A 15,678-nucleotide genomic window follows, 5' to 3' on the forward strand; every position below is an offset into this window, starting at 1 on the left:
CTTCTGGATGTACAGTTGTGAGTGCTGTCAATGATTTCCCAGTTTCTTTTCATTTCTTCCCTATTTCCACTCCTGGAGCTATGATCATAATTCAGTTCATGGCCTTGTATCATTCTACAGTGACTTTGACCTCTGAACAGGGTCTCCTGCCTCTATCTCTCTCCTCCAGTCCACCCTGTGTGGAGATGCCAAGCTGACCTGCCTAAATCACAGCTTGGATCCTGTCACTACGTGACTAAGAAAACTAGGACTGCTCATACTCTGCAAAGAAAGATCCAGGCTCCTCAAGGGACCGGGGAGGCCTTTTGTAGGCTACTCCTTCCCTGGCATGTAGGGGCATGATCAGAATGATCCAGCTGGGGAGAAGCTTCAGACTTAACAGAGTCCTGCTCCAACCAGGTTGCCACCCTGGCCAGAACTTCTGACTTACCCAACCCTCTGCCGGCCATCCAGGACTCCCCACTCTGTGACTACTGTGATTTGAGACGTTCCGTTTTCCTTGTTTGGAGTGCTAACCCTCTTCCTGCCCACTATACAGATCCCAGGCGGCATCAAGATCCCATTCCATTCCCACTCTCCATGAATTTGTCCCAGACTCTTCTCAGCACTCCTTCCCTCTTCCAGTCATCTCTAAAGCAGTCATTTGAGCATTAATCTGCTACTGCTATCGATAGATGTCTTGCACTGGCATGTCGAATTGTCAGTTTTCTCTTCGTCTTAGTATGGTCAGCACCAAACAAGCACTAACATATAACATAAAAAGTTATATTTTATGCCTTTGCATAGTAGATAATATTGTTAAAATTTTTAATATTTCAAATATATGGAGAGTAAAGACACCAGTGTAACAGACAATCTCATGGCAACCAACACCCAGATTTAACAGATGCTAATATTTAACAAAATTTGGAACAATTAAAACCTGCCTCCTTGGGAATCCCCTGGTTGCCTAGTGGTTAGGATTCTGGGCTTTCACTGCCATGGCTGGGGCTAAAAAAAAGCCTGCCCCCTCCTCCTTTCTCTCCAGAGGTCACCACTCTTCTCATTTCCATGAATGTTTGTACTTTTAATGATATATGTATATTTCTGTAATTGCATACTTTAAAATTTTGCGCAAATATCACATTGTATCTTGGAGAATGAAATGGCAGCCCATTCCAGTATCCTTGCCTGGAGAATCCCGTGGACAGGGGAGCCTGGTGGGCTGCTGTCTATGGGGTTGCACAGAGTCGGACACAACTGAAGCAACTTAGCAGCAGCAGCAGCAGCATATTGTATCTTATCTGTTCTAATGTAAGTTTTTCTATCTAATGAGGTAGAAATCTATTTTTGAGGTATATTCATTGTGCCATTATAGTAATTGAATCAACCAGTCCCTATGAGAAAGAGATGGGGAACTTGAAAGGAACTGAAGGAATTCTTACTAGAGATGTGGGGGAGTTCTTTTGCTGCTGGGGAGTGACCTTTATTACAAAGCAAGGTGACAAATTAATGCCCAGAAAGGCATTAGGATGGTGAAATGTATTGTCTCCTAAGGGCATTTGTGTTTTAAGCACTGACTTAAATGGCTGGAGTTCTAACAATGGATTTTAAAGAGATAATTTCAGAGCTTTCTGACACATATTAAAGCAAATTTTTTCTCTCCTTTGAGAGAAAAGCCCTTGTCTTCTTCTTCACTACTTCCTCCACAAGCTTATTTTATTTTTCCTCATCCAGAAGAGTTCCTAATCTTCTGACTTTGGAGATGTAGATTTTAAATAGGTCCACATCTAGCAGAAGACTCCTGTGTTTCATCCTGCCAGTTTCCAGGACTTTCTCCTGGCTACAGGAAAAATAGTGACTTTTAGTGTTGTCCCACAGTGCCATCTGTTGGCTAAAAGTGGGAAGCACCGCCAGATCCTTTAATGCTTATTTTACAAGAACAGTGTTTTTTTTTCTTAAAGGGGACAAACACCATTTTGGTTTGCTTTGTATTGTAACATGGATGAACATCTGCACTTCTACATAACTGAAAAAATTTCCGAAGCTTTTGGTCAGCTAAGAAGACATTGCCTAAGAAGTGTATTCTCTCTCAAGGGGTCTGAGTCTGAGATTGCGCATTTCTAACAAGCTCTCAGATGACACCAGGGCCCCTGGTTCCAGGACCACATTCGAATAGTTTAGGGATAGAACAGAGTATAACTTACACGTGGGCAGGGACCTTTTCAAAATGACCCTCTTTAAAGATGTAGATTTAGTTCAGATCCCGCATCAGGTTGCTGTTCGATTCTGTTTCCCCGGCTTCCTCCTAGCTAGGCAGAAGTCACCGATAGTTGTATCACAGTGCCATCTATTGTCTGAGAGTGTAAGCACCTGAAAATTTGGTTACCGTGGACAGTATTTTATGATTTCTTTTCTTGAAGGAAACCAAGCTTATTTGTTTCATTGGTGTGTTTTGTTTGATAGCACTAATGCATTTCTGAAGTTTTATATGGAAACTTTTTAAAAGCCTTAAAGTTCTTTCAGTTCAGTTCAGTTCAGTCGCTCAGTCGTGTCCAACTCTTTGCCACCCCATGAACCGCAGCACGCCAGGCCTCCCTGTCCATCACCAACTCCTGGAGTCAACCCAAACCCATGTCCATCGAGTCGGTGATGCCATCCAACTATCTCATCCTCTGTCATCCCCTTCTCCTCCTGCCCACAATCTTTCCCAGCATCAGGGTCTTTTCAAATGAGACAACTCTTCGCATCAGGTGGCCAAAGTATTGGAGATTCAGCTTCAACATCAGTCCTTCCAATGAACACCCAGGACTGATCTCCTTTAGGATGGACTGGTTAGATCTCCTTGCAGTCCAAGGAACTCTCAAGAGTCTTCTCCAACACCATAGTTCAAAAACATCAATTCTTCGGCGCTCAGCTTTCTTTATAGTCCAGCTCTCACATCCATACTTGACTACTGGAAAAACCATAGCCTTGACTGGACGGACCTTTGATGACAAAGTAATGTCTCTGCTTTTTAATATGCTATCTAGGTTGGTCATAACTTTCCTTCTAAGGAGTAAGCGTCTTTTAATTTCATGGCTGCAATCACCATCTGCAGTGATTTTGGAGCCCAGAAAAATAAAGTCAGCCACTGTTTCCACTGTTTGTCCATCTACCTGCCATGAAGTGATGGGACCGGATGTCACGATCTTAGTTTTCTGAATGTTGAGCTTTAAGCCAACTTTTTCACTCTCCACTTTCACTTTCATCAAGAGGCTCTTTAGTTCTTCTTCACTTTCATAAGGGTGGTGTCATCTGTATATCTGAGTTTATTGATATTTCTCCTGGCAATCTTGAATCCAGCTTGTGTTTCTTCCAGCCCAGCATTTCTCATGATGGTCTCTGCATATAAGTTAAATAAGTAGGGTGACAGTATACAGCCTTGACGTACTCATTTTCCTATTTGGAGCCAGTCTGTTGTTCCATGTCCAGTTCTAACTGTTGCTTCCTGACCTGCATACAGAGGCAGGTCAGGTGGTCTGGTATTCCCATCTCTTTCAGAATTATCCAGAGTTTATTGTGATTCACAGAGTCAGAGGCTTTGGCTTGGTTAATAAAGCAGAAGTAGATGTTTTTCTGGAACTCTCTTGCTTTTTCGATGATCCAGCAGATGTTGGCAATTTGATCTCTTTAAGAACATTTAAATAAGGGTTTTAGAATTTCTTTGATCACTCTAATGATCTAAAGTTTTGATTTTTATTATGTCTTCATTGGATGGTGCCAGAAATGAGATTTTCATTCAATTAGGCTGCTGGGGGAGGAAAAATCATTTTCCTTCTACTCTTCTAGGTTTTGGCTGAGACCTCCCTATAATAAGACAGATTAACAAGAGAAGAACAAACAGAAGTTTAATAATATATATCATCCTGCATTCATGGGCGAGACCCCCAAAATGAGTTACTCTTGTAAATGATCCAAGTCATCACCTTAAATACCATCTCTAGCAAAAAAACAAAAGAAGATGTTATGGGGGTAAGACATCAGGCAAAGCACAGTAAACAAAGATAAGGATGTTATGAAGATTTAAGTCCAAGCATTCTCCATTGGTAAGAGTTTCTAGAGATTCAGAGTCCTCCACAGTAAACAAAGATAAGGATGTTATGAAGATTTAAGTCCAAGCATTCTCCATTGGTAAGAGTTTCTAGAGATTCAGAGTCCTCCTGTTCCTGGTATAAAGAGGGAGTGTGTGTATTAGTCGCTTCAGTCGTATCTGACTCTTTGCGACCCCATGGACTGTAGCCCACCAGGCTCCTCTGTCCATGGGATTCTCCAGGCAAGAATACTACTGCCGCTAAGGCGCTTCAGTCGTGTCCGACTCTGTGCGACCCCATAGTCGACAGCCCACCAGGCTCCCCCGTCCTTGGGATTCTCCAGGCAAGAACACTGGAGTGGGTTGCCATTGCCTTCTCCAATGCATGAAAGTGAAAAGTGAAAGGGAAGTTGCGCAGTCATGTCCGACTCCTAGCAACCCCATGGACTGCAGCCTACCAGGCTCCTCCATCCATGGGGTTTTCCAGGCAAGAGTACTGGAGTGGGTTGCCATTGCCTTCTCCGAAGAATACTGCAGTGGGTTGCTATTCCCTTCTCCAGGGGATCTTCCCCACCCAGGGATCGAACCCATGTCTCCTGCATTGGCAGGCAGATTCTTTACCACTGAGCCACCAGGGAAGCCCTATAGAGAGGGAGACACCCTTACAAATGGAAATTTCCCTTATAAATGTAAATGTATCTTATGAGAAGGTAGCTTCTACTGGGTTTCCAAAGCTTTTGCTTTGTCTGCCGTTTCTTAAAAATAACAAGCTCAAAATAATCCATGTGCCAAAGGAGCATATTTGGGGGTAATATAGTCTGTTTCCCTTCAAGGCTTTCACTCCATGAGTGTTTTTGGAGCATCTACTAGGGGCAGATTTGTAGGTAATGAGACTCCCCAGAGATGGGGCTGGCGACGTACAAAATCCTGGTGGAGCGTGAGGATTTTGCTGATGGAGGGCCAAGCTTTCCCCTAGGAGAGAGAAAGCTCAGGGGGGCTTCTTGGTGATACTTGGTGAAAGATTATCAGAGAGAGACCATCTTTCTCTTTCCCAGGTCTGGGAGGCAATCAGCTCTAGCAGGGACATTTACAGACCACTCAGCCTCAGAGCACCAACCAGAAAGCCCCTCTCACCAAAACATCGGTTGTGGCATCAGGATTCTCTAGTCTGTAAAACCTCCATTTTATTTTGAAAGGAAGTAGTAAAAATGCCTCTCCTTCCACTAGGAGTGACCGTTTGTCACAAGGGCACACATTCAGGATTGCTTTTGTGCTGAACTCCTAGAGTTTATAATGAAATCATTTTCCCACTTAAAAAAATCCTCCTCCTCTACCCATAGGGCTTAGGTCTGGTGCTAAGGGATCAAGGCCATGAGGTAAATTTGAGTGATCAATTTCTTTTGGGGAGTTACACCTCCCACAGCCCAGGCTCTGTCCCTTCACCAAGTTTGATCCTCTGTTCCTGTAGGATGGGTTTGTGACTGTGAGTCTCCTCAAGCTGTGCCTGGGTTCATGCCCTTTCAGATTTAAGAGTTAGCAACTCAAGTCAACTGACTTAAGCTAAAATAGAAACGGGCTTGTGTTACTGAGAAATTTGGGCATAAACTTCAGGCATGGATGGATCCAGGGGCCCCCAGGATGTTAACAGGGCTTTCTCTGTTTCTAACCATTAATTCTACTTCTTACTCTGCTTGGCTTCATTCTCTTCCAGCTTATAAGTGCTTCCTCCATGTGGTTGAAAACATGACCACCAAAGTCTTCAGACTTATAACACTGCAGCTTGAGAGTCAAGGAAAATGAGCGTGGCTCTCATTCCCAGCACCTGTATATATGATTCTCAGAGATGCATTCTAACAGGCCTCATTTGAGTCATATGTCCTTCCCTCAACCCAATCAGTGGCTAAGGGGATGTGGTGGTGAAGTCAAGCGCTGCAGTAGCCTGCCTCCGTGATGGCTCCCAACAACCCCAACCTCTTGGTATTAACTCTCTTGTGTAATGTCCCGCCACATTGTATCAGGCTGGTCTGTGCACCCAATAGAAAAAAGCAGATGTGCCAGTATGTGACTTCTGATACCAGGTTATAAAAGGCCCTGCAACTTCCTCTGGGTCTTTCTCTTGGATCATTCCCTCTGGGAGAAGCCAGCTGTGTGTCCTGAGATGCCCACGTAGGGAGGAACGAAGGTCTCTGGCCTACACACAGCAAGGAACTGAGGCTTCCTGCTAACAGCCACATGAGTGAGGTTGGAAGCGGATCCTCTAGTCCAGGTCTAGCCCTCAGATGATTGCAGTCCTGGCCAACACCTCGACTGTTACCTCCAGAGACACCCTGAGCCAGAGCCACCTAGCTAAGCTGCTTCCAAATTCTTGATCCATAGAAACTATGAGATAATACATGTTTGCTGTTGTGAGCCACTAAGTTCTGAAGGAATTAGTTATGCAGCAATAGATGACTAGCACATGTGCCAACATTTGTGGTCAGGGAAGCCAGGTAAAATAATTGAAATTCCCATCTGAACCAGAGCCAAACCAAATGGGACAAGTGGAAGCTTCCCAAAGGAAAGCTGGCATGTCAATACCAGAAAAATGAAGATCTTGCTGATTCTTGAAAGGACACTGGACAGGCCAAAATAACAGCTGTCTAATAGGTTCCAAATTGGGGAAGGAGTACATCAAGGCTGTATATTGTCACCCTGCTTATTTAACTTATTTAACTTATCATGTGAAATGCCGGGCTGGATGAAGCACAAGCTGGAATCAAGATTGCCGGGAGAAATATCAATAACCTCAGATATGCAGATGACACCACCCTTATGGCAGAAAGCGAAGAGGAACTAAAGAGTCTCTTGATGAAAGTGAAAGAGCAGAGTGAAAAAGCTGGCTTAAAACTCAACATTCAAAAAATGAAGATCATGGCATCCGGTCCCATCATTTCACGATAAATAGATGGGGAAACAATGGAAACAGTGACTGACTTTATTTTGGGGGGCTCCAAAATCACTGCAGATGGTGGACTGCAGTGATGAAATGAAAAGATGTTTGCTCCTTGGAAGAAAAGCTATGATAAACCTAGGCAGTGTATTAAAAAGCAGAGACATTACTTTGCTGACAAAAGTCCGTCTAGTCAAAGCTATGGTTTTTCCAGCAGTCATGGATGTGAGAGTTGGACCATAAAGAAAGCTGAGCGCTGGAGAATTGATGCTTTTGAACTGTGGTGTTGGAGAAGACTCTTGAGAGTCCCTTGGACTGCAATGATATCCAACCAGTCCATCCTAAAGGAAATCAGTCCTGAATATTCATTGGAAGGACTGATGCTGAAGCTGAAGCTCCAATACTCTGGCCACCTGATGCAAAGACTGACTTGTTGGAAAAGACCCTGATGCTGGGAAATATTGAAGGCAGGAGGAGAAGGGGGCGACAGAGGATGAGATGGTTGGATGGCATCACTGACTTGATGGACATGAGTTTGAGCAGGCTCCAGGAGTTGGTAATGGACAGGGAAACCTGGTTTGCTGCAGTTCATGGGGTTGCAAAGAGTTGGACATGACTGAGTGACTGAACTGACTGAATACCATTCTTCAGACAAATAGGCTTTTAGTCTCCTGTCAGGACTTCAAACCTGCCCAGGTTGGCACGAAGCCCAATGGTGGCCTTGGCTCCAGTTCCTTCTACTACTACTAGAGGATTCATTATCAAATGTACAAAGTTATTTCTGGTCCTAATTTTCCCTGTTACCAAGAGATGGATCTTGGCTGCCAGCTGTACAACTGTGTTGCCTCTCTAAAACTCAGCTTCCTCATCTGTAAAATGAGGTAACAGTTATATCCACATCTTGGGGTGGTGGTGAGGATTAAAGAAATATATGTGCTTAGCCCAATACTTCCCATGTAATGAATCCCAAATATATGCTGCTGTTAGAGTATCTGGATTGGCCTGAAATGCAGGCCAACCATCTCAAGGGTCCTTAAGAGAGAAAGGCAGAGGGAAATTACATACACAGGAGGGGAGAAGACAATGTGACCACGGAAGTAGAGGTTGGAGCCGTGATGCTATAAACCAAGGATTGCTGGAAGTCACAAGGAGAAAGAGGCAAGAAACAGTCTTCCCAAGAGCCTCTAGAGGGAGCATGGACCTGTTGACACCTTGTTTTTGGCCCATTGAAACTGGTTTCAAACTTCTGACCTCCAGAGCTGTAAGAGAATGGTTGCCTGTTTTAAACCACCAAGTTTGTGGTAATTTGTTACAACAGTTATAGGAAACTAATATAGAATTATTATCTAAAAAGTCGCCTGTATCTGTCCAGTCCAAGGCAGGCAATGTAAAAGAAGATGCAGAAATGTGAGTGATTTAGTCATTAGACTTCATTGTTCCTGACATCTCCCATGAAATATATAGAAATAGCCTATATTATAGAAACGTAGACATTCACTTTTAACTTGCAAGCTAAAAAGATAAAAAGAACTTGGCAGAAAACTTGACCTGAAAGTTCTAAAGAGAGAAAAAGAGATCTTAAAATGGTACTTAAACACTTCTTTACTGTCAATGGCATAAACTACTCTCCTGAAAAAAAAGCTTTAAATCATACGAACACACTAGTTTTGGAACTCTTTTCTGACAGTTATTTTTAGGATGCTTCTTTATCAACTTATCACCTTCAAATTTTGGTAGACTGAGAATATTGCTAGCAAAATTTGTCAGTGGAGCAAAGACTTATCTAAGCCATCTATTGAAATTCTTTTTACAGACTTCTATTTCAGGAGTGTAATTAAAATCAGCTACAGAACCTTGAATTCTCACTGGATGTAATCTCTGATGGCCAATCTCTTTTGTGAATTCCATTTCAATGTTATATTAATTACACAATACATTTAATTAAGTTTTCTACTTTGTGGTCCTTCTGCTATGCTTTATGCCTTGATATTCCTAAAGTGAACCTGACAGTCATTGCTTTGTATGTGCGTAATGCATATGTTTTGTACCTACAGGGAATTCCACAGTGTAGAAAGTTAGAATTGGGGCTTTAAAAGGCATAATGTCTGGGGGACTCTTTCCATGTTGCCCCTGTTGGTGGAGGATACCTAATACCTTGATTCTTACCAAGCCATCTTCAAAACTACCCTATTCTGGGTACTAGGGCAAAGTATGTTAGAACTGCAGGGCATGGATGCATGGGTGTTATCCAGACAAAGGCTCGGATGGTACAGCTGTAGAGACAAGAGCTCCTGCTGCTCACTGATTTAACTCTTGTGTGTGGATACCAAAAATCGAAGCAGATTCTACCTCTTCTTTAGTGGCTTCCCACTAATGACATAATGATGGATCAAATGTCAAAACTTCCAGAGTTTCAAAATCCTAATTTCACAGTAATTGAGCCCCTTTAAAACTGTCATGACCATGTGACGCAATGACAAAGGAGGTGGTTTTGAGAGGCACAAACCTATCAGGACAGCAGCAGACGAAAGAGAGAGGACTATAGCCCATATGCCCAATACGTAGACACGATACATGGTAGGTGGCTGAGCCAAGACTCCCGATCGTGAGGGGATCTGAATGTGAGATCTTTCTAAACGTTAAATTATATCATCTGGATCTTGATAGCCTTATTTCATATGTGCTGAAGAAGTTTTAGTATGACTTTTCATCTGTGGCCAAATGCATGCTATTTATCTTCTGCAGCTGACTCTGCTTTGGATTTGTGTCCAGTTTGTTCTAAACTGAAAATAAAATTACATTTAGAAAAAATAAAATTATATTTCAGGGTCAGAGATTTGATGGGTAGTAGGGAAAAGGGGGGCCCCTGAAGCCAGCCAGATCCTTCTTTAATGCCACATTGCCTGCCTAAGAGGTGGGACATAGATTATTCATGTAACTCTACTCACTAGAAAATTCAGAGGCAACACAAGGAGGCAGGTTGTCGAGTACAGTGGTATCATAATATTTTCTCAAATGATCATTGTAGCTGCTACCAAAACTAGTAATTACAATTAAACTTCCTTAATAACTACTATACTAGCAACATTGACTTTGTGGTTGAGCTGAAGCATATTGTTGTATTTTCTAAATGAAAATCTGTTAAATAAATTAAGAGTGCAGACAAGACCATTGAGTGGAGAGGCTGTATTCAATCCCTTTAGAGGCAACGATTTACATATAACATGCAAACACTTGATATGCTAAATATAAGCACTAAATCAGTATGCTGATGACAAAAATGTTTATCTGTTTGCTAAAATTGGTTTCCTGGGCAATGCATCATTAGTCCAATTACAGATGCTATATATTCTTGAGAGCATGAAAATGTGTTTTGCTTTAGATCAAAATATTCCTGCTGTTCTATAAATGAATATACTGTTAGTTTAACTATTTCTTAAGTAATAGAAATCTGGTCTAACCATGTCATTTTAGCGACTGAGGATCAAGTGCTTCAATGATGAGAATATACATTATTCTGTGACAATTGGGCTACTGTCATAGACTTGAACACTTTCTTTCATAAGTATAAAGAAGGTTCAAAGTCATTGACACTGTCCTGCCACGATGGTCACTGTAAGCTACTACTTTTGCCATTTATTTCTCCCCCATCTGTTTGGTTGGTATGGTCGACTGGCACTTGCATGCACTTCAAACTCCTTCTCATGTGGATACTGTACCACAGGGGCTAAAAAGCTAAAAACTACATTCCCCAGTGGAAGTGAAGTGGAAGGCATCTCCTTGCTGCTTCAATGTTTCCGCTGACACACACAATCCTGAAGACAATCTGGGGTCTAGTCAGCCTGGTGAGTGGCAAGAGGCCACCGTAGCCACAGAAACTAGGTTTTAGTTGTATATCCAATCATTATAGTAGCAACTCCTGTTTTTCACCTTCTCTTTCACTGCACCCCCAACCCCAGGAAAAAGTGTCCGCTAGGACCTACTCTCTCTCCACTTAAGCTACTCTGGGTTGCTCTAGCACAGCTAGAGGACCCAGGATTCTATATCCACCTTGGTCCCTGCACTCCCTGCAAATGAAAGCTGATGGGGAGCTCTGGGAGTTTTAATTCTTTTCTTGAAAGAACATACAAACGTCCTTTCTGGAAAAAAAAATCTTCCTCATAATACAAATTTGGATAGACAGCATAGGAAAAAAATACAGAGGCACTTGAAAACTTTTGTTCTTAATCTGTAAGAAATGAAAGTGAAAGTGAAGTCATGTCCGACTCTTTGTGACCCCATGGACTGTAGCCTACCAGGCTCCTCCATCCATGGAATTTTCCAGGCAAGAGAACTGGAGTGGGTTGCCATTTCCTTCTCTAGGGGATCTTCCTGATTGCTGCTGCTGCTGCTGCTGCTAAGTTGCTTCAGTCGTGTCCGACTCTGTGCGACCCCATAGATGGCAGCCCACCAGGCTCCCCCGTCCCTGGGATTCTCCAGGCAAGAACACTGGAGTGGGTTGCCATTCCCTTCTCCAGTGCATGAGAGTGAAAAGTGAAAGTGAAGTCGCTCAGTCGTGTCTGACTCTTCGCGACCTCATGGACTGCAGCCCACCAGGCTCCTCTGTCCATGGGATTTTCCAGGCAAGAGTACTGGAGTGGGGTGCCATTGCCTTCTCCCTTCCTGATTGCAGGCAGACACTTTACCATCTGAGCCACTTGGGTAAGAAATGAGGAGCAATTAAATGCTTTAGCATGTTAACAGTGGTGTTCTACAAAGATATGTCTAACAAGAATTAGAGAAGAAGGTGGAATCAGGTAAGCTATGGAATTAGTTAAGCTACCTAGCAGGCTGTTTTCATAGAGACTTCATTCATTCGTTCATTTGAGAGACACTTACCAAGTTGTTATTACTCCCCAGGCTTTGCACCAGATGCTAAGGATACAGTTGAAGCAAGACGGACTGTGCCTTAGAGAAGCTTATAATAATTAAGTGAGAAACAACAATCTAGCATAGTAAATGCTAAATAGAGGATACTCTGAAAACACTTGGGTTTCCCTTGTGGCTCAGCTGGTAAAGAATCCGCCTGCAACGCGGGAGACCTGGGTTTGATCCCTGGGTTGGGAAGATCCCCTGGAGAAGGGAAAGGCTACCCACTCCAGTATTCTGGCCTGGAGAATTCCATGGACTGTATAGTCCATGGGGTCTCAAAGAGTCGGACATGACTGAGCGACTTTCACTTCACTGAAAACACAACAAGGACAGGTAGAAAAAGCAACATTTAAACTGACAACTGAAGAATGAGTGAGGAGTGACTCCACAGAAGGATGAGGTGAAGTGGTGGGAAAAACCATCCAGGCAGAGTGAAAAGCACATTCAAAGGCTCCCAGGTGAGGAAAGAGAGCTTCTTTGAGGAACTGGAAGAAGTTTGGTGTGTCTGGAGCCTCTGAGTTGGAGGATGGGAATGAGGAAGGGAAAATGGGGAGACGAGATTGGAGAGAGAGAGAAGCTCTGAAGGGCTTTCCAAGCCTATTAACGAAGTTCAGGATTTCTCCAGGGAGCACGAGGCAGCTGCTTAAGGAGAGCAGGGACAAGGTTACATTTGCACTGTAGAAATAAGTTCTGGCTGTCATACAGAAAATGGCTCACAGGGAAAGAAGCCGAAGGTTGAGAAGCCAGCGGGGAGGCTGCTGCCCTAGGCTAGGAGCAAGACAATGATGGCCTAGATTAGGGCAGTGGCAGATGGCAATGGAATGGACCCAAAACACTTTTCAAAGAGGGATTTTCAAGATGTCCCTTTGTTCAGTTTTTTTAAAAAAAAACTCAGTTCATGGAGGACCTTTTAAAATCCAATAAGGACTTTTGTCTTTATCTGAAGAACAGTGGGAAACCATGGAGGGCTATTCCAATTGAAAAAAATAAAAATGGTAGATTGCTATTTTAACAGAGAAAAAAGAATTTTGGAGAGGACCCGATATGTGTGAGAAGATCATAAATTCACCTTAGGGCCTGATGAATTTGAAGAACCTTAGAGCCATGCAAGAGAAGTCAAGTCGAAAGTGAATGTAAATGTCTGGCACTCATGGGAGAGGCCTGGAATGAGCATAAAAATTTGTGTGGAACTCATCTATGCATAAACTGTTTTCTTTTTTCTTAATAAATGCTGGTTCTTTATATATTATGGAAATTAATTATGGGACTATAATTTATGTAACAAATATTTTCTACTGGTTTACTGTCTTTAAACTTATAGTGTTTTTTAAAACAGGAGAGAAGGTTTAATTTTTACTTGTTAAAATTATGAATATTTCCCTCTGCCAGAGTCCAGCTCCAGCAGGTCCAGGGGTTCCCTCAGGATGGACGGCGTCGGCGATACGAATGAGAAGCGAGTCTCGGCGTTTCCAAGTGTCTCCCAAGTGTCTTCCAACTTTATTATTTTTAAGACAGCTTTTATATTTTTTGTGGTACATAGAAACAAATGTAAAGTATAGAGTCATACCAATTCAGCTTAGTGGGCATACCAATTTAGCTTAATGGGCATATGAATTCAGCTTAATGGGCCTATCAATTCAGCTTAATAGGCCAGCAGTTTTGACTCTCATCCAAGCCGTTTGCATGTTTTTAGTTACCAAAAGCCTCATTTTGTTTACATCATCTTCTGGCCTGGGGGCCTGCTAACATCTTGTGACTCTCCATTGTTAAGGGTTGATCAGTCAGAACACTTTTGTATCAGGCACAGCAGGAAAGAATTCATCAATAGGAAGTTTCAAGGTAAAACCTGTTTTCGGTAATTTACTCTATGCCTTGAGCTTAACAGAAAAGAATGTGGTCCATAAAGTCAAAGAACAGCAAGCTGAAGTTCAGCTTTAAGTAAGAATCATCAGTTAAATCAACAATAGTCTTATTATTTGTATTAAAGCTAAACTTTTATTTATATAAATTTTTAACTATTATGCTTTCATTATATAGGCTAAATACGTTAAGAGTAAAAACATAGTGAGTAAATATAGACTAAGTAACAGTTTCATAAAGCAATATTTCTTATATTTCCTAACAAGCCTTTTTTCCTGCAAAGGGTTTTGTGCCCATAGGGGCTTTCTGTGCGGAGGCTCTCAATGCTGTTTTATTATTAAGGAGCAGTCATGTATATTAGCTCTAAAGGCACAGGCTTATTTATTAAACAAACTAATATGTTAGCAAAAGGAATTTAGATCAGCATACTCTATATCCCAGATAATTTTATTTAGGGTGCTACCATTCAGGGGCCTTGTTGATTGAGTTTTCAGATTGATCTATTTTAGAAGGAAATCGGGAAAGGCCTTTTGCTTAAGTCATAGAAAATAAGAAGAGGTTTATTATAGTAAACATCAGAAAGACAGATATCTTTAAGGTGATCATTGAGGCAGCCTTCCGAGAATCCCTGAGGCCTGAGAAGCCGTGCTCAATCATTCCTCTTTCCCATGACTCTGTCATGGGTGGGATCTCGTGGGCTGGCTCCCGGCATCCCTCATTAGTTTCTGAATGTTTTTCAGGATGACTGACTCTGCATCAGGTTTATAAACATGCTCCCATATATATTTTTAAAATATTTTCAGAGATTTTTTTTTTTTTAAGTTACACCCTCAATCCACCTGGAATTCCTTTTTGTTTATTGTGTAAAGTACGAGTCTTTTTTTTCACCAATAGATAGCTAATCATTCCAACACTCCTGACCAGGCTGTCCTTTAATTCCACCTTTATCATACATTACCTTTTCACACGTATGAGTCTATTTCCAAACTCCTTATTCTGTTTTATCAATTTGGTGTCTTCATCAGTATATAGTTATGGAGAATATTTTGATATCTCTAATTGGGCATGAGTAAGTTCCAGTGCTGAGATTTATCCCTCTTCCTTTGTTAAAAAATCCACATGATCCTTTCTCAGCTTGCATTTGTCATTACAAAATCTCATTTTACACATTACAGTTTCCAGGTTAACTGGAAATTTTCTTTCATATTTTAGGTTGATAAAAGATTATAATCTTAGCATCAGTATGTGTTAAATTACACCACATTGGTATAACCTGGGACAGTTTCCATTAGCCAACGCTCTCCATGATGTCTAGATTCTGGTAAATTACTACTAGTATTCATTTCTTTTTGATCTTCTGTCTGGATATAGGAGACTTTCTATGTTGATTTTGACTTTCTATGTTGATTTTGACCTCTAGCTACCCATTAAGTACCTCCTTTACACTAGGAAACTGAATTGTCTCAGCCTTTTTGCATTGAATTGACTGTCATCAAATGTTAGCTCTGCTTTTATTCTGATGGATGGGCATACTCTTTTGGTTGTTTGAATTTAAGCAGCAAAAGAGCACAGAGGAGAATGTCTGACTTCTCAGCAACTTATAGGTTGCTTTAATTTTTTAAAATTTATTTTTTTGGCAACACTTATTGGCTTGTGGGATCATAGTTCCCCCAACAGGGATCAAATCCATGCCCCTTGCATTGGGAGTGCAGAGTCCTAACCCCTGGACTTCCAGGGAAATCCCTGGGTTGCTTTTAGAAAAATGTTATTATTCACTGCCTCCAGCCCATTAAGAAAGTATTGGGTATGATTGAAAGCTTTGTGGGAAGCTAACTGTAGCTAGAAAAGGAGAGGTGGGTTGATTGCTATGACTTACCCAATACATTTTTTTAAAACTAGAAAAATAAAATATAACATCTTTTAACTT

Source organism: Giraffa tippelskirchi, chromosome X, assembly GCF_054371585.1.
Source record: "Giraffa tippelskirchi isolate mGirTip1 chromosome X, T2T-mGirTip1v1.2.pri, whole genome shotgun sequence".
NCBI lineage: Eukaryota > Metazoa > Chordata > Mammalia > Artiodactyla > Giraffidae > Giraffa > Giraffa tippelskirchi.